The 27,534-nt window shown below is 47.4% G+C and overlaps 2 long non-coding RNA genes across 2 annotated transcripts in view; one reads left to right on the forward strand and one right to left on the reverse strand.

The window, feature by feature from the left end:
- LOC148222124 (uncharacterized) overlaps nt 1-23,071 on the forward strand; it is a 78,202-nt gene extending 55,131 nt beyond the window's left edge. Inside the window, exon 2 of the long non-coding RNA XR_015806894.1 lies at nt 19,851-23,071. This is a non-coding gene — a long non-coding RNA (uncharacterized LOC148222124). The remainder of the gene's footprint in view (nt 1-19,850) is intronic.
- Nucleotides 14,437-27,534, reverse strand: part of LOC148222125 (uncharacterized) — a 285,860-nt gene continuing 272,762 nt past the window's right edge. Inside the window, exon 4 of the long non-coding RNA XR_015806892.1 lies at nt 14,437-17,070. This is a non-coding gene — a long non-coding RNA (uncharacterized LOC148222125). The remainder of the gene's footprint in view (nt 17,071-27,534) is intronic.

Consider the following 27,534-nt stretch of genomic DNA (forward strand, 5'->3'; position numbering starts at 1 on the left):
AAATTAATTTTGTTAGTTCTATCAAGATTTTTGCTGTTAGGGAACATATGATGAGGTATCTGAAGCGATGTGGAAACCTTAATGGTCCTGTTGTAAGCTTCATTAGAGAGTAATTTAGGATAATAATAATAGATAGGGCTAAGAGGTCACACCTGGCTTTGGCTTTAGCCACAGCTGGTGAGCCTGTACATTTATTCCTGTTCTTTAAAAGCACGAGGATAAATAAAACCTCTATTTAACATAAGGGTTTGCAGAGGGAATATCCCAAGGAGCTGTTTGCTGTAGTTACCATCTTCCTTTAAATAAGGAACATTGACCTTGGGCTTTCAGGGGATAAAAGAAGCAGAAGAGATGCCCAGGAATGCAATTCCTCAGAGGCAGGAGAGCAGGGGCACAGCCCTGGACAGGGGCCATGCAGCCCATGGATCCCAGGGATGTGAGTGCTCATCACATCCTGGGGGTGCCACGGGGATGCACTGAGGGCTGCTCTGATCCTGCTGATGGAGCAGAGAGCTCCTGAAGTCCTCTAACTTCATTTTCTGGTTCATCCTCAGGAATAGTTGTGCAAAGAGCATGATTTATCATGACTGTTACGGTGATCTACCTTGATTTAGTGGTGAAATTACAATGATGGATCATACTTAATTATGATCATTAAAAGACATCAAAAATGTAATCGGCTGTTCATCATATACCTTATAAAGGAAAAAAAAATAATCTCAGGATTTTAAAGACCGGGACTCTAGGTGTTGATAAAATTAGAATATGTTTTATTCATGCTGTGACACAGCGTTCTTCCTTCACTGATCTCCTTGTCCAGGCGTTTAACTTCACAGGCTTTGGGGTAGGATTTGAATGAGACTTTAATCAAGTAAAAACAACCACACGTCCTGGTTTTTCCGCGGGCCCTGTGGGGTGCAGGTCGTGCCCCACTTCAAGGAAATCCACTGGGCTCCATCCAGGGGAGAGCCTGTGCAGCAGCACAAGCTGCAGATCAGCACCTTGGTACGAGCTGTTTGGATTCTGGAAAGGCAGATTTGCCCCTATTTGACCTTGATTAAAGTCTAGCACAGTTTAATGAGGCAACATAAAATGCAAGTCAAACGCTCAATAGGGAAAATCTTGTCAGACATAAGGAACAATTGGGATCAAGTCAGTCAGGGCTTCCCTGGGCTTTTAATGACCTGTTAGATTCAGCTTTACTGTGGGTTTTGCAAAAAAAAATAAGTGATAATGACTGAAGGGAGCATCATTAGTATAGGAGTGAAATGGCTAATGGCTCCAGATTGCTCACAGGTGTCAGAGAAGAAAAGTTTCTCCCTTGGCAGCATCTCTGTGATCCCCCCGAGCTCTGTTATTGGCACTGCAGGAGAGCCCATCAAGGTTAATGGAGATGGGGCCCCCTTGGTGCTGGGAGCCATGGAATGTGTGCAGAGGACAGCGAGAGGGAAGAGCTCAGCCCTGGCATCCCTTCCCTGGTGCCAAACCCGCTGAGGGGAGTTTGGCAAGATCCGGGGAGGAACCATATGGCTGAAGGCAGGCACTGGAATATTTTGATAAATATTACTATTAGAGGGTGTTATTAGTACAGCTCAGTGCCACGACAGGAAAGGAAAGGTGCTTTGGTCGTGGTCTGAGCTATCTGGGCAGCAAACCTTTCTGTTGGACACTCGTGCTCAGCAAAGTGCAGGAGTCCATCCAGGGAGCTGAACACAGACATCTCTGTCTGTGATGGTAATTAACGTTGGCACCATTTACCACATTTCCTCTGCATCCTCAGAGTCGAGCTATGAGCAAATCAAAGCAGGATACATTTTCCAAGAGGTTTGCTTTGATTGAAGAGAGAATTCGGGGAAGTCCAGTGGCCTCTATTATAGAGCACTCCAACTCAGATGATTGCTTATCCTATTTGGCTCCAAAACCTGTCACACATTATCATGCCCCAGTTAACAGATGGCAAACTGAAGACCAGGGAAGATGTGCCCAAGGTCGTACAAGGTTGGGAGACTCGGAGGGTATGGAAAACATCTGGTAATTTCATGTGGAGGTGAAATGATGCTGCAGAGAATCTCTGCCAGTGGTCAGCAGGGGAAGCAGGGAGGGTCACTGTGAGGTTTTCGTGCCCATGGATGGGTTGGCCCTGGCTGGAGGGAGCTGGGTACCCTGGGCTGGTGATGCTGCTCTCACTGAACAAACACAGAGGGACATGAGTGCCTCAGTGGTGTCAGGGTGAGGCTGTGGCTCGCCCTTCTAGCTGAGGTGTGAGTGCTGACCTGACCTGCACAAGGAGCAGCAGCCTCTCCTCCTCTCCTCTGAGCCAGGTCCGAGCCTTGGGGCATTCAGAGGAAGCTGATGTGGAGGAAGGACCATCACAGTGTGCTGAGCCCAGCTCAGATTGCTCCTTCCTAGACCTGAGAGGGGATGGATTTTAATCTTCTCACTGCAGCAGTGCAAGTCCCAGGCAGTGGCTGTACAGCAGGATTTTGACCTTTTCCTTTAGAAAAGCTCCACTTCTTGCCAAAAGGGCAAATTCTTACAAGTATGTTTTCTTCTCTCCTGTGGGTCCAGAATGCACGTAACTCACTTCTCATTCTAAGAGCAAAGTGTTTTCACAGAGACAATTGAAAGAAATTAAGAATGGCACATCATGATCATTTATATCATGTGTATCTCAGAAAGTTCATCAATTCATATTGCATTAGGGAATATGTAAACTAAATGTGCACTCATTTGGCATAGTCCTCAGAGCAATTATTCTTCAGTTGATTTAGTACACTTGATAAAAATAAAGGTTAAGGAGGATGTTAATTTGGGATTTTTATTTTTTTTGCTGGTTTTTATAATGTATTAGAATGCAGATTAATTCCAGACTTTATAATACTGCATCCAATTCGCTATCATATAAAAATAACTTGCATAAATCAGGGAAGGGGACCTGATCCTTGTGCTTGAGCACTGGCAGGGAATTTTGACATTGACTTCTATAGGAGCAGGCCCAATGTCAAAACCTAGATATAACATGAATCCATGCCAGACACGTTAGAGCTGTGCTAGGAACATCCTCATTGGAGCATAATAATATGTGAGAGAGAGACACACACTGTGAGCACTCCTGGGCTTGGGGGCCCTGGGCAAAATGTTGGTGGCAGAACTAATTCTAGTCTGAGGAAATTAGAAAGCCAGTGTCGTGAAATGTTGTTGCTTCCAAATCTCAGCCCATCAGACTGCCCCAGACCTACATTTTTCTGTCCAATTTTGGGGGTGGGGGAGTGTTGGCAGGACATCCTCCCGAGACAGTGAAAAGAGATAAAACTACTGCAGATTTTTTCTGTTTTTCTTTGAGTTCCAGAGAGAGGAGTGAAAAACCTGCCAGAGGTGCCCTAAAATTGCTAATGAAAGAGAGTGAGAGAGGCATTTGCTTCAATATGCTCAGCCAAAATGGGATTTTCAAAGGAGTCTGGATAAAGACATCAGACACAAAGAAATCAGTACCTAATAAAAGAACTTACCTGAGTCAATCCTGCTGATTGGCTTCAATAGCAGACATGTGGGTGTTGAAGCAGAATTCACTGCAGAAGTTGGAAAAAAAAAAAAGAGAGAGAGAGAATGAAGAGGAAAAAGAAAAATAACATGCAAGTAGTAGGGAATGCTAATAACACGAGTAGGAAAGGGTCCTGCCTCTGCAGGGTTGAGAGACTGCTTCACAGTCTGGGAGGAGTGGTGGTTGTCTTCTCCCTCAGGAATAAATCAAACCTCTATCCTGATGTGCATCTGGGGGCAGACACAGTGAAGGAAATCTCCCCAGAAGAAAAATGGGATTATAGAAGCACTGAATAAGGAATTACATGGGAGTTATACATGGGAGATTTCACTGCAGAAAAAATGGGTTTACATACATAAACCTGTGGCTTAGTTCAGAAAACTCTTATCCATGGCCCTCTGACTGAGGGATGTCTTCATTCTGTTTTCACTGGTGCTGTGGGGACAACCCTCGTGTCCCTAGAGCTGCCTCAGCCCATCACAGCCACGGGAAAAGGCTTTTTCTCCATCAATCCTTGCCCTGTGTTCACTGACCCCCCACTCCTGGTGCCTTTGGGGTTTGCAGAGAGCCCATCCAACCCCAAGAGCAGCCCCACAGTGCCAGGGGCACTCAGGGATTGAGAGCAGCTCACCATCCTTTCCCCATTCCTTGGCATTGAGAATCCTGCTCCCTGTGTCTGCAGAGGATGGGAACTCAGCTCTTCCTTTCATCCTTTTTTATCCTTTCTGCATCTCCCTCCCGCTCTGGGTCCAGGTTTTTGCGGACCCCAGCGCACAAGCAGGGAAGATTTTATTTTGCTCCTTTCACATCGGCTCAATTTGGATTTGTGGACGTAGGAGACAGCTGGATTTACATGCCAAGCTCCAGCCATCCCTGGTCCAAATCCTGTTGAGCCATGTGCATCCAATTCTCCTCCCTCCCCCGGGTCTGGAGGCGCTGGAACGCCGCAGGAGCCTCGCCTTGGCTGGGGAAACAGGCACTAAAATTAGGCACAGATCTGCTCCTGTCCTCAGCACACCCATGGCAGGATTTGTTCCCATCATTTGTGCATCCTTGGGTGGTTTTTTGGGAGCACTCTCCAAGTGTAGGCCTGAGGGGGTGCAGGGAGGGTGGCTGGGAGCTCTCGTCTGCACAGGGCTTTGCTTTTTATTATCAGGCAGCACAGGCAGGCCCAGGGTGCCTCACTTCCATTAAGCTCATTTTTTGGACCAGTGAGTAAAACTACACATTTCAACATTTTTTGGAATAAGAGGAGCACGCTGAGCTGGAGTTCTCAAGATGCCAAATGTGATTTCACAGCCACTATCCAGATAGAATTGCCCTTTAACATCGTCCAAGAACTTCTCATACACAAAAATTATTCTGTCATACATAAAATGGCCCAAGTAATTTGGATGAGTTATTCAATAAACTTTGCCTTGCTGTAATCCACAAACAATTGATGATGTTCTTGAATTTCCTCATAATTCAGTTATTTCTTGCTAGATAACTTGGAGGAATAAGTTGTGGCCTGTTGACTGCATGTAAGTGATTAATTAATTGCATATTTCTGGATGCTGGAGTTTAAGTGCATTGGTCAGTCTAATTGGATCAGTAGGCCACATGGTGTACTTATGATCTCAGGTTGGATGGATGCTTCTCCTTGAAAGAATCCTCCAAGAATAAAAAATTCCTGATCAAGCATTTAAAGCAGGCATCCAGGCTGAAATGCCAGGATGCAGGCAACCACAAACTCAATCAATTACTGAGTGCTGCTGGCATCCCAGAAAGGGGAGTGCTGCATTCTGCAAGCCTTTTTCCAAAAAAAAAAAAAGAAAAAAAAAATTCCAGCTCCAGAAAATATTCATAGAAGTATTACCTAATAATCACTTTGCCAAGCTCACTCCTGCCAGCAAGTTCAGTTGTTAAAACACATGTAAAGTACAAGCTCAACTGAAGCAAATTTCTATGAAAATTATGTACAGCACACGCTTCCATCCGCTCTTCTGAGCTCTCACTGTGCTGGTATTTAAAGGATCAGCAACATCTCTCTTTGCACCATGTTTATTGCAGTTTTATGTAACCTGAATGCCACGTACATCCTGGCTCTGTCATTAATTTTAAGCTAGGTCAAGTTCATACATATTAGATAATAAGCATTTTTAGTCCCCAAATGTGTGCGTTAATTAATTTTATTTCATTCAGAGTAATTGTCCTTATAGCTCCGTGCTCATTAAAAGAAGAGGTTGAGAATCCTCCTTTGTGCAAGGCTTAATTTGGGTGGAAATCACAGAAGCTGCCTTGCAACTTCTCTGTCGATGCAGATGAGTTGTGACTTGCAGGCAGCCCTTCCCTTCCCCTCCCCACCCCCGTTACTGACTCAGGAGTCATTTCCCACTCCTCACTGTGAGCACACGTCCCTCCAAGGAGACAGAAATCACTCCCCGAGCAGCACAAACGCCGGCAGACCGAGTTTGGGGTATTTTCCTTTTGAAAGGTCTGAGCATCTGAAATCGCTGCAGTGAAGCAGGTGCTGCAGGGCCACGTCCCCGTGTCCTCCTCGTCCAGTTTACCTGTCCAGGGGCAAATTGTCCTTCCAGGTGGCACCCAGGGTCTCTTAGAGTGCCTGTGCCCCATGCAGGAGGTTTCTAATGTGTAAATGGCAGCACAAACCGTAGTTTATAAACAGCTCACGGGCGACTTGCTGAAGTTGGTACAGATTCTGAAACTATTTGTGTTGGTTTTTTATTTTTTTAGTGTTGTTATCTCGTGTTTATTACCAAGGCTTGTGTGCCCCAGACTTGTTTTTCCTCATTGTCAACCACTTGAGCCTTGAGACTGCTGCTGCAGTAGCTGTTCATTAAAAACCTATTTGTCATTTATTAGGAGTTTGTAAATGAACCCAGCACAGACTGCTGCTGGACATCTTTGTGTTTCTCACTCATTTTCGCTGTGAGAGAAGGGCTCTTTAGGGGTTTTGATGTGGAGCCAGTATTTGAGCTGCTGGATTTAGAGGAGGTGTGGCTCAAGCTCATCTCTCACAGATCACAGCAGAGGATGAAGATGCTCAGCACCTGCTGGGTTGGTGAATATTCCCTGGTGAAAGGCTGCTCTCAGCTTCTGCCTCCCGTCCCCCTAATTTTCATTTGCAGTTGACATCTTCCCTGAGTCAACCAGACATGAAGTACTGAATAACACATTTTAGCTCTGAGTTAGCTACTTGAGGAGTGTCTAAAAAATGCATAAAGCACCAGCCAGGGTCGTGGCTCCTTTGGTGAACTTCCGAAGATGTGATGGGTGAGGAGGCATTTGGGGAGGAGACAGTCCCAAAGGGAACGTGAAGGTGATCCTCAGGGAACAGAACAGCTCAGCCTCTCCTATAAATACATCATTTCTCCTCATCTGAAGAGGGCAATAAGATGTGCACTGTGTCCTGCTGATCATCAGACATGCACCATTCCCTGGCCAAAGGAGAAAAGGCAGTTTAAAACCAAAGGGGCTGGAGGAGATTTCCCTTCCAGCCATAAAGGACTTTCACAGAAAGTGCCTCTGATGGCACTGCACAGGGAGCCTGCCTTTCTCCAGCCCTCTTGAGGGGTTTTTTTTGCACCATTTTTGCAATGCTGATTTTTTCAGCTAATGTCTTGAATTCCTCTTCCTGGTGATGCAGTGTGGTCCTCTGAGACCCCTGGGCCTACTTAATTTCATGCATGTGTAAGATACCTTTTCCCTTTTGGCATCATGATACCAGCTGCAGTCACTTTAAACAGTGCCAGTTATCAGAATCTGTACAGGGGACAGGAGGAGGGAGAAGATAATGGATTTGCCTTGAGAGCTCATCTAGAAATCCAGCCCTACACAGCAGACTGCCTATGTAATGTATGACTTCTTAATAATGTAAATATATTAACATTAGAGCGGTCTTCTCAATCTTCCACACCTAAACATTACATCACTATCAGCAGCAAATGTAATTAGATATCATAAATATGAAAAATATCGGGACATTAACATAAAGAGCACCAATAAGTTGCTTTGCTTGTCATGTAATTGGAGAGCATTAAGGGTTCACCGTGCTGAGCACAGCGAGCAGGGATCAAACCTAATGCGAAGGGACAGCTCCGGTATGCAGAGCCTCACCCGAAATAACTTCACAGGGACACTGCCAAGGGTTTTTTAGGTCTGAAAGTTAGCATTTCTGTGAAGTTGATTAGTGCTTGCAAGCGCTCTGTGCTATTTTCTAATCAGTGACATTCGCTCTCTTGGTTATTTAATGGTATTAGCAGCAGCAAAAGTGGAACCATTTGTTTCAGGCCAAGCAATCATAATCCTGCTCACTCTGGATGCTGGTATTTAAGTATGCGTGGGATGCTGTTTTCATCCCACACTCCTCTTCTATAAGATTTTTGCTTTGCAAAGTTTCCCAGTCTCTTGGTCTTCTGCTTAGCACCCTCCAGGTAAGCCTGGAATTGAAGAAATGTCAACCATTTTAAATAAGGTACAATGCCAAAATGACAGATGAAGATTTTAAACTTCCAAAGCAAAAAGGAATTATTTAGCATGGCTGTACTGGGAGTAGAGACTCATGCTGAGAAAAAATGGGATGCTTTGAATGACTTTGTGGCAAGGAAATCTGTGGAATAGCCCAAGAGGGAAATGTTGAGTCCTTGTTGCTGGGGTAGATTAGATCTGTGCTAGAAGACAACCTTGGCTGGAGGACAGGTCAGTGGTGCTTTCCCAGTGTGAGGGATTCTCCAGGCTGGGCATGAGCTCCTTAGAGCCCCCAGTTTCCCATTATCCAGGTGCAGAGGGGAGGTTTGGCTCCTCCCTTGGTGTGAGGACAGGATTCCGAACCCAGAGCTGCATCCTCAGGGCACAGAGAGGGGACAGAGCAGTGCAGAGTGGCTGTGTGCAGCCAGCACCAGGGGCTGGGCTCAGATAAAGCTGTCCCTCCTTGTCCCCACCCTGTGCTGTCCCTCTGTGCCAGGTTTCTGAAGCATCTGCCTCTCCCTACCTGCTGCAGCCCCTGGGCACACAGCAGGGATGGGATCAGCTGTGGGGTCAGCCTGGGTTTGCAGGGAGCACCTGCAGAGTGGGGCTGAGCAGGGTGTGGGGTTTTCCTGGTGCACAACAGCCCCGAGCTCCAGCCTTGTGCTGAGCTGCTCAGGGCAAGCAAACCCAGCCTGGAGGGTGTTGGGTGGGCTTGGAGAGCCAGAGGTCTGGCAGGGGATGCACCCTTGGGTGTAGGGTGGGAGGGGACCCTGAGACTGTTGGCAGTGATCTGAACTGGCTGCTCCAAAGCAACCTGTCACTGGGAGTTCTTGTTTTGTCTCCTGAAATTATCCTTGTTCTAGGTTTGGATGCCAAATCCTCTCTCACCTTCATCTCTTCTTCTTTCTGTACACACCTTGTTCTCTAATTAGTTGAATTTCTGTCTCTGCTTTGCTTCTACTTTAGTCCTTTTCCCAGCTCTGCTCTTAGATCTCGCTTTTCTTTACTTTTTGTCTGCCCTCTCATGGCTGGATATTTATTTGCTTATTTTAATTTCTCCGGTGGGAGAGCCTTTTCCCGCACCACATCTTGTCGACATCAGAGGATCTTCTCGGCCCCTTTCTGTCCTCCCCTTCCCCGTGCTGGCGTTTTTCCTTTGCTCTCTCCCCCTGTGTGAGCTGTGCTGTTGCTCTGCTCTCACTGCCATGGTAACTTCAAAAACACAGGGCCATTTGATATCCCAGGCGAAGGAGAAGTCCGCAGGAGTGTGTGCGTGCGTGGGGATGTGTCGGGGGAGGAAAGGGAGCATCCTTTCCCTCTCTCCTTTCATTTTTAGGTTCAAAGCATTTCATTACAGCTGCTGGGAGGAGGCAGGCCAGCTCGCTGTGGGACAGGAGCCAGGAGCCCCATCCTGCTCCCTGTTTTGGGGCTGGGGATGCTCAGCTCCTGGATCCCCAGCAGCGAGGAGGGGGAAAAAAGAAACAGCAACATCTTAAAAGTCTAAAGCATAGTAAGGAGTAGCTCTGCTCCTGAGGGGAGACATTCAGGGCGTTAGGAGCTCTTTCCACAGCTTTTACATTTATTCCTGAAAGTCTCCAGTGAAGGAGAGCAAACACAACACTTCAAACCACGGCAGCCACGGGGGATGTGGGGCTGCAGCAGCGATCAGTGGGGCTGGACCCACGGGGAGGGCGATGTGGGGCAGCTCTCCCTGGGCTTTTGGGTGGAGCAGAGGTTTCCCAGGGGTGCAGTCCCAGGTAAACCTGCTGATTCCAGCTGTGGAGAGGACCCTGCAGCCAAATCCTGGGGCTGTGGCTGCAGCTTTCAGCCCCTTCCCTACACAGCAGGCAGCACCATTAGCCCATGGAATCATAAAAAAAAAAATCACAGGTTCATGAATGGTTTGGGTTGGAAGGAACCTTAAAAGTGGCCTCATTCCAAACTCCCTGCTTCCACTGGACCAGGCTGTCACAGCCCCATCCAGCCTGGCCTTAAATACTTCCAGGGACTTCCCACCCCATCCCTGCCCCACAGCAGGCAGGGGTGCCCTGGGTACTGATGTGCCCAGAGCTGGCTGTGGATGAGGAGCCAGAGCTGGAGCCGGGTTCCTTCAGTATCTGGCAGCAAAGGGCCACCCTGGGAAATACAATTACTCTTTTGGACCGGTTGTGTATTTTCTTCGCAGTCTCATTTTGAAAGCAATAATGATCTTTTCCTCTCCCCTGGGTGCTGGGAAGCAGCTTGGGGAATTAGTTGCAGAAGGGTTTGTGGGAATGGCTCGTCCTTGGAACACAAGGTGCCAGCAGTGAGGAGGAGGAGGAGGCCTCAGCTTCTGCTTCCCCGAGTTTGTTACCAAAAACTAAGAAAAAATAACAACTGAAGAAACGTCTCTGTGTTGAGACATTTGTCTTGTCGAGCTGCTGGCAGCCCCACAGGCTGTGGAGAGACAGGTGCAGCCTCAGGGATCACAAGAGGGCTGCAGGACCATGGGGATCCCATGTGCCACCACCAAAAGCAGGGCTGGGACACACCCAGGGTGGTGGCAGTGCAGGGATGCCATGGAGTGATCCCTGGGCAGGCAGGAGCTGGCTCCTCACCGCTGGGGCTGGCACAGCTCCTTTGCAGGAGGAAGGGTTGAAAGCAGCTTTTCTGCTGCACAGAGCTGGGGAAGAACAAACCCAGCGCTCCACAGGGACCAAGCAGGGGATTGTCTGCAAAGATTTCCTTGTATAAATACCCTCCTGTGGCTTTTAATATGGCTGGGGAGGAAGGAGGAACACTCTGAAACCTGGGTTTCTAATCTGTGAAAAGCAAGCAGGTAGAGAATAGAGGGAGGAAAAGAGCAAACAGTGGTGACCTCGCCGTGTGTCTGGAAGGAGCAGGAAGAGGTCCCTGAAATGATGCTCTGCCCTGCTCACCTGTCCCTGTCCCCTCACCCCTCCAGAGCTTTGTAGTGCACCTTTAATGACTGCACGAGGGACGGGGTGGCTGCTAATGAAGCAGGATGTGGTTAAACCTGTTCCCTGGAGCAGGGAGAGCTCAGGTCCCGTATTTTATCCTCATAGTATCGTGGCCAGGCTGTATTAATGCAGAACACTTTTCATTTGCATGACATTATCAAGTTACCCACAAAAGGATTTGACCAGTGCTCCTGCTCCTGGGCTGTGCTGTGCTCTCAGCAGGAAAAATGAAGTCAGTGTTCCCGAGTGAGAGAAGCAGAGGCACACCTGGCCAGGTAGGGCAGGCTGGCCCCAGGAATGGACATTCCATGCAGGATCTGAGTTCAGCTGATGGGGTGCAGGCAGGAACAGGGAACTCCTCGGTGTTGGCTGTGCATCCGTGAATGGATCTGCAGAGCTCCCTGGAGAGGACAGAACTGATGGGGATGGTCACAGAGGGAAAAATTCAATGAAAAAAGATGGAAAGCGAAAAAGAGCTATTCCATTTGGATTAATATTGGTTTGGATTTCATCTGAAAGTATTTTAAAAACTGGAGGAAACTTGTAAACGAACTGATGCTTTGAGCTGAAAAGACCTGAAAGTCTGCTAGTGAAGGCTTTGACTTTATATTTTTCTGTAAGCAAATAGCAGATATGTTTTGATGCTTAAGCTCATTTATTTTTATTGGAAAGGGTGTTTGGCTGTTTGGTTTTGTTTTCCCTCGCTTTATATTGGAGAGAAAACATCCTTGATGGAAATGTGTGATCCAGGAGGGAATCTGTGAGTCTGCCACCAAACACATCTTTTCAGTACAAAATGTCTCCAGCACCAGAATCCTGGGTTAATTTGCCATTCTTGCCGGGCTACAGACAAACTGTTTAGCTGATTAGAGCTGTGCAAACACACCCACCACCTCACACACTGGGGCTCAAAAACCGACAAACAACAACAAGCCAGGGGCTGGATTTTCCTTCCCAGAGTCTTTACCCCTGTGTGTGAAAATCAGGCTGTCTCACCCCAAAACATCTTTATCCTTATCACCTCTGGCTCTCACTCTGTGTTCTGGCTGCCTCCCCGCTCTGCCCTGGCCTGAAGCCCCCCAGCTCTGTGCTCCCCATTTCCCCAGCAGCCTTGGAGCTTCTCTCCATCTGTGGGGCTGCAAGGAGCTGGGGCAGGGTGGGGACCAGGAGCTCTCAGCCCATCCTGCAGGATGGAATTGTGGATGTGCTTTGGGGGTGGTGTGGGGTGATGCTGCTCGTGCTCCATCCCAGCAGCTGCAGGAGGATCTGCTCCCTCTGGGAAAGGCCAGCCTGGGAGCAGCCATCAGCTTCCCCCGTGGGCATGGGTGGATGCAGGGAGCAGCTGGAGGCAGGCTCAGGGATGAAGGGTCTGGAGGTCCCACTCATTGCCAGGGGAGCTGGGAGCACTGGCCAGCATCTCCACTTGGAAAGGGGGTGCAGTGTCTGCCAGGGCTGCTCCCAAACCCACCCCAAACTCACCCCAAACCTTCAAGGGCAGGAGCACCACGGTGCTGACCCTCTCTGCTCCCTGTTTGTGGCCAAAACCCTTTCCTCGTGGCTGTGACATCCTGGTGGGTTTATTTTCTCCTGTAACACCCTGATGGGGTTGTTCTGTGACACCTTGGTGGGGTTGTGTTTTCCTGTGTCATCCTGGTGGGATTCTATGACAACCCAGTGGGGTTGTTCTGTGACACCCTGGTGGGGTTGTGTTTTCCTGTGACACCCTGGTGGGGTTGTGTTTTTTCCTGTGTCATCCTGGTGGGGTTGTTCTCACCAGGGAAATCTCAGTGGCCACCCAGGTGAGCTCCCTGTTGCTGGAGCAACACAGAGCAGTGTGAGCAGCCTTGAGTTCCTAAAATCCTGCTCCAGGATTAAACCCTGTGGTGTTTCTGAGGCAGAGCTGCAGGGACACACACACTGAGCTCTGCCCATCAGCCCTGCCCCTGCCATACCTGGAACACACAGACCCCCAAATCTGCTCCTGGGGAAAACAAACCCACACATCTGTTCTCATACAGCTTGGGAAAAATACATTTTTTAAAAGTCCCCAAAAATAAGAAAAAAGGGTGCTTTAAACTGAGCTCATGTTTTTCCAAACTTCTTTTCTCTTTGTCCTTGAAGAAAGTCTCTTGGTTTCTTCTGTCTGCTTGCTGAGAATGAATTTCCTAGCAGGGACACCTTGTCAGCTTTTTTTCTTGGGCTCGAATTCAATGTTTCAAATGAAATGCCTCTTTTAGTCTCATCTACTTCATCTACAAGAAGATGGGTGAAAAAAAATCTATTTTTTTTCTTCTTTTTAGAAGATTTCTGTTTTCCCTCCAAGTGGCCTTATGGCTCCTTTTAAGAAATTATATAACAAATTGTGAAAATCTGGAAGGGGGCTGGTAGTTTGATTTCTTTAAGACTCTTCCTTCTGCCACTAAGACAAAGAAAGGGAACGTAACATTCAGTATGCAAAAAAAAATATATAATAAAAAAATCAAACCTACTATTTCGCTTTTGAACAAGGTGCAAATTAGTGAATATTTGTTAAAATTTGAGACAGCAATTGTCTAAAAAAGATAGTTTCAAAGAGGAAAAGGTTGTTTTTTTCTTCTTAAGTAAAAGAGCCCCTGAACCTTTCTTTCTTTTAACTTCAAAAGGGAGCCAGATTGCAGAGGAAGAGAGAAAAACCTTAAATCTCCTCTGAAGGGGAAGCAAGAAACTTAGTCAAAGTGATCTTATTTGTGAAGGAATAATTTTCAGTTTACTGGGGTTTTTTTTTCCTAAGATCATGATCAAGTGACTTGTGAATTTTTACCTGAGCTGGTGGAACCTCTGCTCCACCTGCAGAGGTGTTAAATTGGTACTTGGGCGTGACTGGGTTATGCTGACCTGCCCATTTCCAAAAACTCCATCAGCAGGCACCAAGCAGGAGTTTCCCCTTGGCTTTGAGGAGGTATTTCCAGTGGAACAAGAGTTGAGGAAAATATTTCCAGCTCCCTGTGGTGGTGGGAGGCAGGCAGAGGCACCAGAGCCACGCTGGAGTCTGGGCACAGAGCCAGGGCTGGGGGTGCCTGTCCTGCCTGGCACTGCTCACATTGCCAGCCTCTGCCTTTCCTAATCAATAGTGATGATAAAGAGGGCTGTACAGGTGTGACCCGCAGGTATTTCAGGTTTATGCAGGTGATAATCTCTGGGAAAAAGATGCTGCTGAGGAGAGTTCTCATTCTGTATCAGTGAGAGCCAGAGCCAGCCTTGCCAGCCCAGTATTAACCAATATTAACCAATATTAGCCAATATTAACCAATATTAACACATCTGTACACCAGCATCTGCTGGCTCCTTGGCTGGGCTGTGAGTATTGAACTCCTGGTTTCAGCCTCAGCTCTGATAAGGTGTGGGCTGTCCCTGTGGCACAGAGTGCCAGCCCTGCCAGTGCCAGTGCCAGTGCCAGCTGCTGCCAGGGAGCTGCAGAGCATCACAAATAAAACAGGGACAAACTCAGCATTCCCAGTGCCAGCTGCTGCTCCTCAGCCCCATGTCCTGCAGCCTGGTGGGAATGATGCCTTGGGTTTGAGCTTTTATGTTTTTCAGAATCTCTGCTGCTTAGTGTGTGACTCTGAAACTTCATATTAAGTGTTAGTGAGTTCTCTTCACAGGGTAGTGACAAAACAATTCCCTTCTAGGTAGAGAATCAAGGACAATTGGTACCCAAAAATCATAAACAACAGGAAAGGAAAAGGAGGCTGAGACTTCATAGCCTGGGGCTGTGGTTGGGCAATTGACCCCAATGTGAAGATGAACCAAAACTTATAAAAGTGTAAAACTGGTGATCAGGATCCATCTGGGATTTGATTTGGGTGTAGCCCTGGCCAGGCTCTTGCACTGCCCAAGCTCTAGTCTATCAATAAATTCCTATTTTATCCCTTTCAATAAATTTCAATTTTAATCCTTTCAATAAATTCCTATTTTATCCCTTTCAATAAATTTCAATTTTATTCCTTTCCATAAATACCTATTTTATCCCTTTTGCTCTGTCCAGTCTCTGTTTCAGGTCAGCCTTTCCAGGTGACAGAAATGCTGTGTGGAGAGCTCTGTGCCTGCTTTCCATCACAGCAGCACAAACATGAGGATTGCAGCCTTGCACACTGGGCTCTGTGTGCTGCTCTGTGCCCGTTCCCTGATGGAGTTTCAGCAGCTCCCAGACCATCAGCAGGACCTGGCAGGTGCAAAGTTTTGTTCACTGCTGTTTGTGCTCTCCCAGTTTCCCTCCTGCTCCTGGTGAGTCCATGCAGGGGCTGGGACCACGGTGTGCAGCAGAGAGATGCTCCTGCCCGTGCAAGTAGGTTAAAAAAATAAAATTAAGAACCAGCAAAAGAACACAAAGCTGGACAAAACTTGACAGCAGCTGGAGCCCGTGTAAAGGCAGAATTACAAATGCTGTAGCCCAGGGCTGGGGCTGGCTGGACCTGCTTGTCTCCAGAAGATGAACATTTTTCCCTCTTTTGCAGAGCAGCAAAAGCTATTCTTGTAGCTGTCGAGTCCTTTTTGAAAGTTAGTAAGGGCTTTTTTTCTTTTTTTTTTTTTTGCCTCAATAACCTACAGCAGAGAGTCCTACAGGCTAATTATATGTTTCATTTTAAATCCTTTAATTTTTTTTGTAGTTCAAATAGATAACTGTGGTTTTCTCCCACATCTTTGATTCAGACAGATGATTTGCTTCATTAATTGATATGTGGAGGAGGGGGGCTAGAAATGAGCTATATTTATGCTTCAAAAATAATCTTTTCCCCACTGCATTTTTTTCTTCTATGAATCCTCATATTTATTTCAAAATTATCCTGAACCGAATGTCATCAACCTTTGTGCAGGAGTCTCTTGCTGGATTAATTAGTCTATAATGAATCTACTTCTCATCCACTTTGCTTTTCAACTTTCAGGTTGGCCTGGTGTCAGGCTGCACCCAGAAATCTGCTGTGTCTCCTGAGCTGTCAGAGTGAGGAGCAGGGCAGGGTGCTGGGGCTGCCTGGAGGAGTGACAGCTTGGAGGAGCTGGGATTTGGGTTGTTGAGGTGAGAATGTTGAATTTGGGAAGTGTTGGATTCCTGCAGTGAGATCAGCACGGAGCCACCCCAGAGCCAGCCTGGGCTGGGTCCAGCCCCTCTCTTGGATGGCACAAGAATCCCCGTGCCAGGGATGGATTCACAGGGAAGATTCTGTGTGTTCCTTGGTGATGATTATTTCAGCTCTTGCTTTTCCTGGACAGAAGGAGAAGCCTGTGAAGGTCCCAGCCCTGGGGAGCAGACACCAGAGTGGATCTCACCATGGCACTGGTGTCACACCAGCCAGGGTCTCATCTCCCCAGGGAGTTCTCCAGCTCTGCTTTCTTCTTGGCTTTTTTTTTCTTTGGCTTTCAACACACTTTGGTGAAAAAAAAAAAAAATGGGTGTGAACAATTTTTCATGAGAAGCTTCCATTGCAAAAAAAAGTGCTTTTTTTAGGAGCTCAGCATCTTTATAAGTGAAATGCCAGAAATCTCACAAGCTGAAGCTGAAATGTGCTGGTTGCAACATTAGGTGCTAACAGTTGGCAAAGCTTGAGTCCCAGTGGCTAAAACACCAGAGAAAATGGCAGACAGTTCCTTGGCTTTTACATTTGGGCTGTCTCAACTTGTGTGACAGGAGGAGAGAGGGTAGGGCTGGGCTTGGGCTGCTGCCTGTGACTGCCACGATCCAGGGACAGCTTTTTATGGCTCTCATCATGGTGATGTTCTGATTGCCTCTCCAGTGTTAATGAAGACATCCCCTAATGGGCCTGCCAGGTAGGAAAATGTGATTATCTCTGATTTCCAGACGAGCCTGCTCCACGTGGCTCCTTTTGCTGACATCTCTGGACACAGCCCATGCAGGTGGTGGTGCTGCTGCTCCTGGCCCCACCACAGGTCTCAGAGATGCTCCTAAAGCCACTCTCCAGATCAGCGATGCTTTTGGCTGAGAAATGTGGAAAAAATGTCAATGTTGGTTTTGTCTTGAAGTCTTCAAACCAAACCAGTTGGTGGTTTTTGGGGAGAATTGTCAGTGGTTTTGTCTAGATAGCTGAGAATTTTTTATAGAAATGCCTGCAAAAAGAAGAAAAAAATGTGCATAACATGTTAGTAACAGTCTGAAGAAAGCTGGGAGAGGAGAAGACTTTTTTTAGGAGAGTAAAAATGGATAGAATATTTTGTGAGGTTAAAAATGTTTGATGCTGGCACTAGCTTGGGGTAAGATGGGGAGAAATGTTTGTGAGAACTTCATTTGGAATGGAACCTTTCATCTGGTCAGCCTCCAGCACGGCTCCAGGGCTCTGACCCCCGGCTGGGCAGGGCGTGTGCCTGCCAAAATCTCAGAGCCTGCCACCTCTTGGGGACACCCGGGGGCTGTGGCTCCTGCCCTGCTGCCCAGGAGGAGCTGCAGCCTGGGGACACACACGAGTGGTTTGCAGGCAGGTTTGCAGCAGGAAGAGACAGATTTGGAGCTTTGCAGGTCGGTGCCACACCAGGGGACAGCTGCTGAGCCAGATGAAGGATGATGCCTCTGCTCTGCTCCCCTTTGACCCGAGCCCAGCAGCAAACTCAGCTTGGCCTCTGGGTGAGAGGTGGCACATATGGATTTTGATAACTTCCTTCTGCTCAGAGGTCATTGTCCACGTTAAATATTCATGTTCTGAGGGACATTAAATAAATAATGCTGAACTTGTTAAGCTGTGTGGTTGCAACTTCTGCATTTTGTGTCTTGTTTGCAATGGAGAAGGGATGTGAGGCTGCTAAATACAACCTGATCCTGAGCTGGGAAAAGTTTTACTGCTCAGACCCCCTTATCTGCTCTCTGGCTTTGAAAAGCAGGGCTGAAATGGTTTGCAGATTGGTGTCTCCAATACCTACAGGCTGGCTTCCATTTTGGGGGGAAAAAAGGGTCCTGACAATGGGTGTTTCTGTGTTGCTGAAGGCTCAGTGGCCAGCATGGCCAGCTGTGTGTGGTGATGGTCATTCCCTTCAGGGCTGCCAGGCACTGCCCATGGACTCCCTTCATGTGGCACTGCCTGTAGTTTTTGCAATAAAGGGCAATTTGCAAGAAATCCCTGTGGCATGAGATGGAACACAAATGGCCAGCGCCTCATTTGTTATTTTCTCAGCCACTTGGTTGATACCAGAATATCCCCTGGTGCCTTGGGACTTGCAGTTCAATTCAGACACTCATATTTGCAAAAGATGTTTAATGAAGATGAGGCTTCAAGGCAGGAGCCTTTCAGTGACACGAGATTTATGTAGAGACAGTGATTATACTGCCTTCCTCCCCTCCATCTGCTTCAGAAGGAATATGAATCACCAGTTGAAGGCCTCCTGTATTTGTAAATCAGCTGAAACATAACGGTGATGTTGGGAAGTTGCACTGAGTTAACTGAGCTACTTCTCAATCTCAGAGCTTTACATAACCCCTTCTTAACACACTGTTATTTCCTTTATAGATAGACTCATAAATTACTCCTGGTACACAAAATGTGTGGGAGGCTGCCTGTTTGCACAGCATGGGACCAGGACCTGCACATTCAAATATCGGCAGACAGCTGGAACACAATCTGTGAAAAGGCACTCAGAGCCTCCAGGTCTATTAAATACAAACTTAGAACATCTACCAAGAATTTTATATCCTGCACTACGTGGGTAATGGCAGAAAGAATAGGTACAATACCTCTGGGACTTTGTCAATAAATGTCACAGCAGAGCATCCAAAAAATCTTCAGTGTGTGGGTGGATGGGTGTGCATGCAGAGCTGGGGACATGTGTGTGCTTCTGCACACATTAATTCATGTAGAAATGAATATCTGAGTGAGGAGGACCAGCCTGTGATAGCTGTATTTCCTTTGGTATCCCATTTTGTGCTGAACTCTAACCACATCGAGAGATTTAGGAAACCTGTGACTTTGGGTTCTGCAGAGGTTTTACTGCAGTCATATAAACTCACAATGGATACAGAACCCAAATTGTCCTTTGCTGAAGTTATTTGCTTCCTAATGTGGGGAAATTCTCCATCATGGCCAAAGTTGCTTTATTTACTTGCAGCACTAAATTGCACCCCCAGTTTTTATCAGATGGGTCAGGGAGATGCAGCCCTCAGAGTGATGGACACAAAGGGAGGCAGGATTGAGGTTGCAGAGCCTCTGGTTCCACTTCCATCTCGTTGCCTTTTTAATCTTCCTGTCCTGTCTGACTTCTTCAAACATCAGCATGTGATTCTGAAATGTGGTCCAAGGCTGCCTCTTATCCCAAACCCTCCAGTGCTGTGTGGTAACATTTACTCTGCTTTTACCTCGTGTAGCAGCCCAGATTTTACTGATATACCTCAGTTTCCTGTTACTCACATCCAGTAATCAAAATCTGAAAAAATTTGGATAAAATTTACTTTGGTTTTAATCTAAAGGACACCTCTTGGAATAAGAAATGGATAAAAGACCAAATGATTATTTTTTCATTGCACTGCTAAGGAATTTTAATAAAATTTGATTTAAGAGGCAGGGATTAGGTATGGTGCTGTGTAAAAACATCAATTAGCAGAAGAACAAAAGGCAGTCATACAGCTGGAGATTGTTAGAAACTCCTGCTAGAAATATTTGGTGAAGAATTTCAGAGGCATAAGTTGCCATGAAGCCTACAATTCTCTTCTTGATTCCTCTGGTAGCTTTCTGTTTTTATAGCCATGGGGAAAAAAACGAAAAAAATCAAAAGATTAACATATCTGGTTTTTAACAATCTATCCATGGTGTGGATAAAAGCCCTGCTTACGTTTTGCCTTTCAATTCTCCAATAATAAATTAACTATCACAGTTTAAGATGCAATTGTTGTTCTTTTATGTCTCCAGACTAATGCATGGTGACACCTCGATTACCTGAAGTGTGGATGGCTCCTCCTGCCCTCTCCCTTCGAGCTGAAAGAATCAAGGGGAATGTGAACAAATCGAGGGAATGCTCACCTGCCGCCTGGGCCACATCTGGATCTGCATCTGGATCTGCCCCATTCCTCCAGCGGCAGCCAGCCCAGCTGTGCCTGCAGAGGTGGCAGGGAGGACACAGGGCACCATCCCCACGCTGCTGCCAGCCCTCTCCGTGACATCTCTGCAGGGACAACGCTTCCACTTGTGCTCCTGTGTACCTGCTGTCCTGAACGATTTTCAGAAATAATAAGAAGAGGGAAATTGCAGAGCCAGCGGAGAGAGACGCCGCTGTGCAGGCACAGTCCACGCTCCTGCCACGGGAGGGAGTGGGGGAACACAACCCACAGCATGTGAGAGCAATGGAATGTTCTGTGACTGAGGCTGCCTGGCCCTGCAGCTGCAATCATCAAATCCTGCTAAGGCAATTTAGCAAGCTCTGGTTTTTTGTGTTGTTTTTTTTTTTTCCCCCAAGAGAGAACAGTTGGTTGTTCTTTGAGCTGTGCATTCCTCCCACTCCCCTCTGGCTGCTCTGCTCACCAGGGCTGGAGCAGCAAGGCTGGACTGTCCCTAAAGCCATCCTGACCCTCGTGGCTGCCTGAGCCCATGTGCTCAGTTTGGACACTCCCAGACTTGGGCAGTGTCCCTCAGCCCATCTCCATGAAAACATGATTATTGTCATTAAGCACACCCTGTGATACCCTCATCATGCCCTGACTGAAGCTCAGAGCTCCTGCTGCACCCAGCACCCAGCTGTGGAGGCACTGATGGGTGCTCCGTGGAGGGCTTGGGATCATTGTCACACCCTCAGGGTCACCCACTAAATAAAGGTGTCTGCTTTCTTTCCCTCCCACTCCCTGCAGGGCTCGCCTTGCAAACTGCAGCTGCTGAGAATGGGAAGGCAGCTGGAGCAGCATCACTCCATGGGATGGAATGGTGGGGCTGGGATGCTGCAGGAGGAGGACAAACACTCTGGGCTCCCAAAAACACCGAGTTTTGATGGGTTCACTCTTCCATTTGTGAGCCAGTGGCACTGCTGCTGCATGGATCTGGTGACAATGGTGACAATGGTGACAATGGTGACAATGCCGTGTGTGCTGCCAGCACCTCCAGAGCACGTGTGGCTGTCACCCTGCTGTGCCCATCCAGCCCCAGGACCACGTGAGTAGCCAGTGGCCCTGGTCCTTGGGTCAGCACACAAATCCCCTCCTGCCCCATCCCAACAACTCCTTTTGTTGTTTGGCCCTTTAGGAATCTTAATGGGACCCATAATATTTAATGGGTTTGCTAGTGATAATGTCATTTTAAGTGACATAGCTGTGAAAAATTGCTTCCACACGTCATTGAATTCTCTTTCTAAATTTTTATGTATTTTTGATAGGCCAATTTATCCCTGTTGCACCTCCAGCCTGTGCAGTCGATGGCATTCCACTGGGGGTGAATTTTGTCTGCTATTTACAGTGTGTGCTTTTAAGCAGTGATTGGTGTGACAGTGTGATCTGTACAGCTGTCTCTCTGTATTTATTCTTTTGCCTATAAGTTTGATTTATACTAGCTTCAAAAAAAAAAAAAAAAAAAAAGCTCATAGCTTTTCATGTGAATGACTTTAAATAACTGATTAACGATTACTATTAGCACGGCTCTAATGGAACAGGGGGCTGCCAAGTTTATGGGCTTGGCTGAGCAATTGCAGGTAAAGCTGCTGTGTGCCCCTCTCCAGCTCTAAACCTTTTCTGAGGTTTCCTTTATAATTGGACAGTGCCCTCTGGGTTCAGTCTGACTGGATGTGTCTGACATGAGGTTGCTGCCTGCCGGGGGATGTTTGATGTTTGCTGGCAGCACGTGGGAGCCAGGGGGGCTCTGCACCAGCCTGCTCCTGCTGGGGACAGCCAGCCCCACTGTGGGCACTGGCAGGGCTCCAGTGCTCTGCTTGGACTCGTGCTGTAGTGCTCAGGTTTGGTTTTGGGTATTCCAAGAGCTTAAAATGGAGTCTGTGCATTGGCATCCTTTGGGCTGGTGTCACACCAGGAGCCCCCAAAGCTCTGTCTGTGAAGCTGCCTCTCCGTGTGGGGCTCTGTGCCTGCACTGAGTTGTCTCCTGCCCCTCTGGGTGCTGAGTATGCCTCAATCCTGATTATTTATCTCCTGGAGACTTCTGAGGGAATGCAGTGCTGAGTTAACCCCCTGTGCTTGGTTTGGTGCTCCTTCTCTCCTCCTGGAGCAATCAGAGCAGAGTCTGGTGGCCAGCAGGGCTCTGCTCCTGTGTGTCTGTGTGTCCTTGGCATGGAGCAGGATGCTCATGGAGAGCAGCACAACCAAACCCAAACCTGCCCCAAGGTGCCAGTCAGGATCATTCAAGCATCAAACTCCCTCTCAACAGAGCAGCTAGTACACAGTTAACATTTTCCATTTACCTCTGAGAGGTTTATTCCAGCATTTTCCTGCTTGAGTTACCCCCTGTGGTACCAAATAGGAGGAAGGATGGCTATGTCAATGAGATGTTCCTGTCCTGCAAAAAGAAGGAACTTGTAGGCCAGGAAATGTCTGTGTGTTTTCCTGGAAGTTTGAGTCCTGAATGTGTTTGTTTTGATGTGTTTGCAGAAGGGGAACCAGAAGCAGCAGCAGAGGGATTCCATTTTTCCCAACGTTATGCAGTGAAGCCATCCAGCTAGGAGCACCCTGGCTATTTAGTTGTCAGATTTGTTCCTGTCAAAGTCCTAGGAAGGGAATAATGTGGGGATTTTTTTCTCTTTTCTTTAATAAGATGCTTCAAAAGTAGTAGAGGATACAGCAAAGTCTGGGAATACAAAGCTTTTTTATTGTTGTTACTATTAATCACAGCTCAAGCAGACCTGCCTGAGAATCACTCTTGTTATTTTGTCTGCTTTCCTCTGGTTTATGTTCCCTGAGAAGAGTTTGATTAAAAACTGTTGCATCTCATTTTGCTCACAAGGGTTGAGGAACTGTATTGCTGTCACCTGTCTGCAGCCAAAATTATACGACACATCATGGAAGGGGTTGAATATTTTCTACTGGTTTTGATCTTCTTCAAAATATCATTTTCACTTTGTGTAGCTAGAGAATAGTTGGCCTCCTGCAGTTCCCATTCACTTCTTACCCTTGAACAATGAGAATAAAATCTGCCTGCAGTAACGTTCAGTTTATGTTGGGGAATTTTTCCAATGCTGAGAGGAAAATAAAGAAGCTTTATGAAATAGCGGTGCCATTCTCAGATAAACAGATATTTTTGCTGTTAACTTCATATTCAAGGGGTAGCAAGGAGGTCAAGTCGAGCTGAACTCATAGCAGAACTGTGGAACCTTGTGGCCATTCACTTGGCCTTTTGAGCTTTTGGAGATTTTTTTGAATTTACCCTTAACTCATGCAGATTTTACCTTCCTATGTGAAAAATGGGCAGTTTTATTACAGATGTAATGGTGTGTCTCTGGTGTTTCAGTGAATGTGACTTCTTTGGGGCTGAAGGATGCCATGTCCCTGCAGGCAGCACAGGAGCAGGGAATGTGTCCTGGGCAGGGCAAATATCAGCTGGGAGTGTCCAGCTCTGGAGTTCTGCTCTTCCCAGCCCTGGGACCCTTTCCTGGTTCCCTGCCTGCCCCTGGCATGGATGTGTGTGTGGTTCCATGGAAATGGGGATGCCAAGCAGGTTCCAGCTCTATGAGACACACACATTTGCTAGCACGACTCTGCAACCCAACATCAGCTCAACTACTTTTTATTATTAATTTCAAGCTCCAGCTGCTGCCTTGAAGCATTTTGTTTTGTCATTCTGAGAGATGCTGCTCAGAACAAACAAAAGGGAAAGAAAAATGAAAGCAAGGCCCCTAAAACTCAGTAGTAACGTAAAGTCTAGCAAGGATGGCTAACCGTGACTAATAACCCATCAGGGTGGCTCATCTGTCAGCTATAAAAACATCATTCCTAGAAGTTTACTAAAGCTTTTCAAGTTCTAAGCTGAGTTTAGTGCTGGTGATGGCAGTGGGGTGATGGCAGTGGGGTGATGGCAGTGGGGTGATGATGGCAGTGGGGTGATGGCAGTGAGGTGATGGCAGTGTGGTGATGATGGCAGTGGGGTGATGGCAGTGGGGTGATGATGGCAGTGGGGTGATGATGGCAGTGGGATGATGGCAGTGGGGTGATGATGGCAGTGGGGTGATGGCAGTGTTTGGTGATGGCAGTGGGGTGATGGCAGTGGGGTGATAGCAGTGAGGTGATGGCAGTGGGGTGATGGCAGTGTTTGGTGATGGCAGTGGGGTGATGGCAGTGTGGTGATGGCAGTGGGGTGATGGCAGTGTTTGGTGATGGCAGTGGGGTGATGGCAGTGTGGTGATGGCAGTGTTTGGTGTGCCCAAACATCTGTCACCCCCAGGACAGGGTCTCCTTCATCCCTGGCCACAGAGGACAGTCAGTACCTGGGTGTGTAGCTTTGGCCAGAGGAAATAAAAAGCCCCAGCAGTCTGGGGGATTGCCCAGGAGGGGTTTCAGAGTGGGGCCTGCTTTGGGGGGGTCTTTGTGCCTGCTTTCACACAGCACGTCTGGTTAGTCTTTATTCTTGCAAAGCTTTGTCCAATCCTCTGCGTGGTTTTGGTGCCACAGTGGAGGTGAGGCACCTGTTGGGGATGTGGGGAGGGCAGGGACAGCTCTAACCCTGCCTGTCTCTGCCAGCACAGACTTTTCCTGCCCAGCTGGGCTCTGCCTGGCTCCCTGAGAGAGGGGATGGGTACATGGAGGGCACGATGCCTCCGAGGGCTCCCAGCCAGCCCAGGAGCTGCTGGGGCTGGTCCATCTGGAGTAAACCCATGCTGAGGGGCTCATGAGCAGCACAGGCTGTTTGTCACCAGCAGACACTTGCTCTGTGCCTCCTGCAATGTCTCAGTCACCTTCTGCAATCTCCCTCCCGGCCACTCTCCCTTTGCCCTTAACTAATCCATCATTTGGAGCAGCCCGTGGTGTATTTGCAGTTTTAGAGAGCAGCCCGTGGTGTATTTTGTATTTTACACTGCCGACCTTCAGGCTTTGCTCCCTCCATGGCTCCTGGGCCACGCTGATCCCTTTTCCCTTTGGGAACTGCTGACACGTTCTGGTTTTGAAACAGCTTCATATAAAACTGGAAGGAGGTCTCAAATCCAGATCAAGCTTAACATCCACTGCCGATCCCCCACGTACTCAGCCTCTTCCCTCCTGCAAGTTTTAAGCCATTCTTTTCACTCTGCTGCTTTGTGGGGCTAATGAATTTGCTGCTGCTATTCCCTCTGAGGAGGGGACAGGAACAGTCACACAATTGCTGTGAAAGGCTTAGAAATACATGGAAGTGGTTTGGGTTTCTCTGTGAAATCTGAATTCAAATCCCCACTCTGAGTAAAAAAGAGAAAAAAAAAATAAAAGGGAGAAACACCAACACTGAAGTGCAACAACTTAAAAAAAAAAATGTTCATAGGGAGTCTGAGGTTTCTCTGCCTTTATCTCTGGACGGGAATGTTGTAGTGTTGCCTACAGAGCCTTTCTTCTCTGCATTAGGCGAGCGAGGAGATTTCATTTCATACATCATTTACAATGGAGTGCATCAAGAGCAGAGTTGGTGCATATTAACAGGGATGTGGGGAAAGAGTTGGGCTCTTTGAAAGTTTCAAAGCATCTCCACCAAAGAGGGGAGCCCGGGCTGCCTGCTTCCCTCTCACTTTGTTGTAGAAACTGTGCAAACCAAAAGCTCATGAAATGGAAGGAGGGGAGAACAAAGGCACTGGAGTGGCCCAGCATCAGTGGGAGCTGCAGTAGCACAGGGATGCTGGCACAGATGGCCCCAAGCCCCGAGAGGCTCTGCTCTCTCTTCTCGCTCCTCTAACTGCAGTGAGCACTTGGAAAGGGTGGTCCTGAGTTGGGAGATCATTTTCCTTCTTCCTGCCCAGCCCACCTGGCCTGCAGCTGCCCATAGCCAAGCTTCCTTCATTGCCCCACACTGCACTTTGAGCCAAGATCACTACAGAATGGCCACCCCATGAACTCATGATAAAATCTAGTGGATAAATGACTTGAGCAGAGAATTGATGCTCTTCTTTACTCATATTTGCCTTGGTTTTGATTTCCTCCTGGAATTTGCATCCATAAAATATACTTGAGAAAACTGTAGCTCGTGATGAGCTGTGAAACTACACCGAGGGATGCTGATGTTGTCTCATCACAGGACTCAAGGTTTCTGGAGCAATAAAAATTATGGAAGTGGCAGTGGAATGGCAACGTCCTCTCCCTCCCCTGTTGCCACAGTTTGCTCCTTTGGCAGGACCTGCACAGGCCACCCTGCCAGAGGGAACAGGAGAGTCCCCAGTGCCTTGTGACATCCTTGGCCAGGGAAAATGGACCTTGGACCTTCATGTGTGGAAAAATCCTCTCTGTCCCTTGCTTTTTCTACAGGAGGCCACCTAAGTGGTCTTGAATTTTGCCTAGAGGAGTCTGGCAGAGATCCTTAGGAGTAACTCCAGTATCAAGGGCATCTTCCAGGACTGCTGCACTGGGAGCACAATGATTACCTTATCTGCCTGATGCTGCTCTTCCACGTACACATTTGTAGGTCAAGGGATTGGGAGAGATTTAAATAGGAGTTCCCATGGCTCCTGAAATTAATACAGAGTCTTATTTGGCAGACATTAATATAAAGCCTTTCCTGGCTGTTATAAAATTCACCACATTCTATTCTGGTGGGTCACCTTAGCACTGTGATCTGAGGGAGGGCAGAAACAGCAGCAAAAAATCCCCACCACGTTTGGGAATGCCCACCTGGACTCAAACACTTCAGGGTTTGGTCAGTAATTGGTGTTGAACAGAGAGGTTTCCCTGGATTTACAACATTTATTTTCAATTAAACTGTTGACTGGTACTTGCTCAGAGTCTGTTTCCAGAACTGGTGATGGATTGAAGTCACTCAGGGGACATTCAGCTTGCTCCAGGTGACATCTCCAAGGTTATAGGAGAAAAAAAACCAACCATGTAGGGCTTCTGTCAGCTGCAATTTTTGCCCTGTTAGAGTTAGGAAATGAAAACTTTTCCCATCCCTCCCCCATGACTGTGCTCAAAATTCCACAATCTATTTTCTCTCACTCTTCACCTCTTCTCCTTTATATTGGCTGCTTTGCACCAAAAGCCCCACAGTTACATGCACTTTGACACTTGCATTTCAAAATGCCTGATTGTGGAGTTCTGCCAATACCAGCAATTGATCTGGTGCCACAGACCAGCTTAATTATTCAAGGTCAGCCTCTCTCTGTCTCTTCTTGTCCAGGGAGCAGCAGCTACGGGGAATAAAACTTGAACAGTCTTTAAATTTTAATCATAAACTTTAGTAAGTCACAGATTTGTTTTGCTGTGTGTGGGGTTTTCCCTATTGTGCTTCCTGCAACTTCTGCAGCCTCCCTGCTCAGAGCACTCCTTTCCTGCTCACGACAACACTGGGCTTTTGTAAAGCACGGTATTTTACACTGCTATTTAAAATGCATAAGTTGTGTGATCTAAGCAGTTTCCAGTTCACTTTTGAGCTCCTGTAAAACGCATCCCTGAAGGCATTTCAGCTGAGCAGCTAAGGAGGTGAGGGTATTAGAGGTTGTGAA

The sequence above is a fragment of the Sturnus vulgaris genome, chromosome 14 (assembly GCF_052056855.1).
Source record: "Sturnus vulgaris isolate bStuVul1 chromosome 14, bStuVul1.hap1, whole genome shotgun sequence".
Taxonomy (NCBI): Eukaryota; Metazoa; Chordata; class Aves; order Passeriformes; family Sturnidae; genus Sturnus; species Sturnus vulgaris.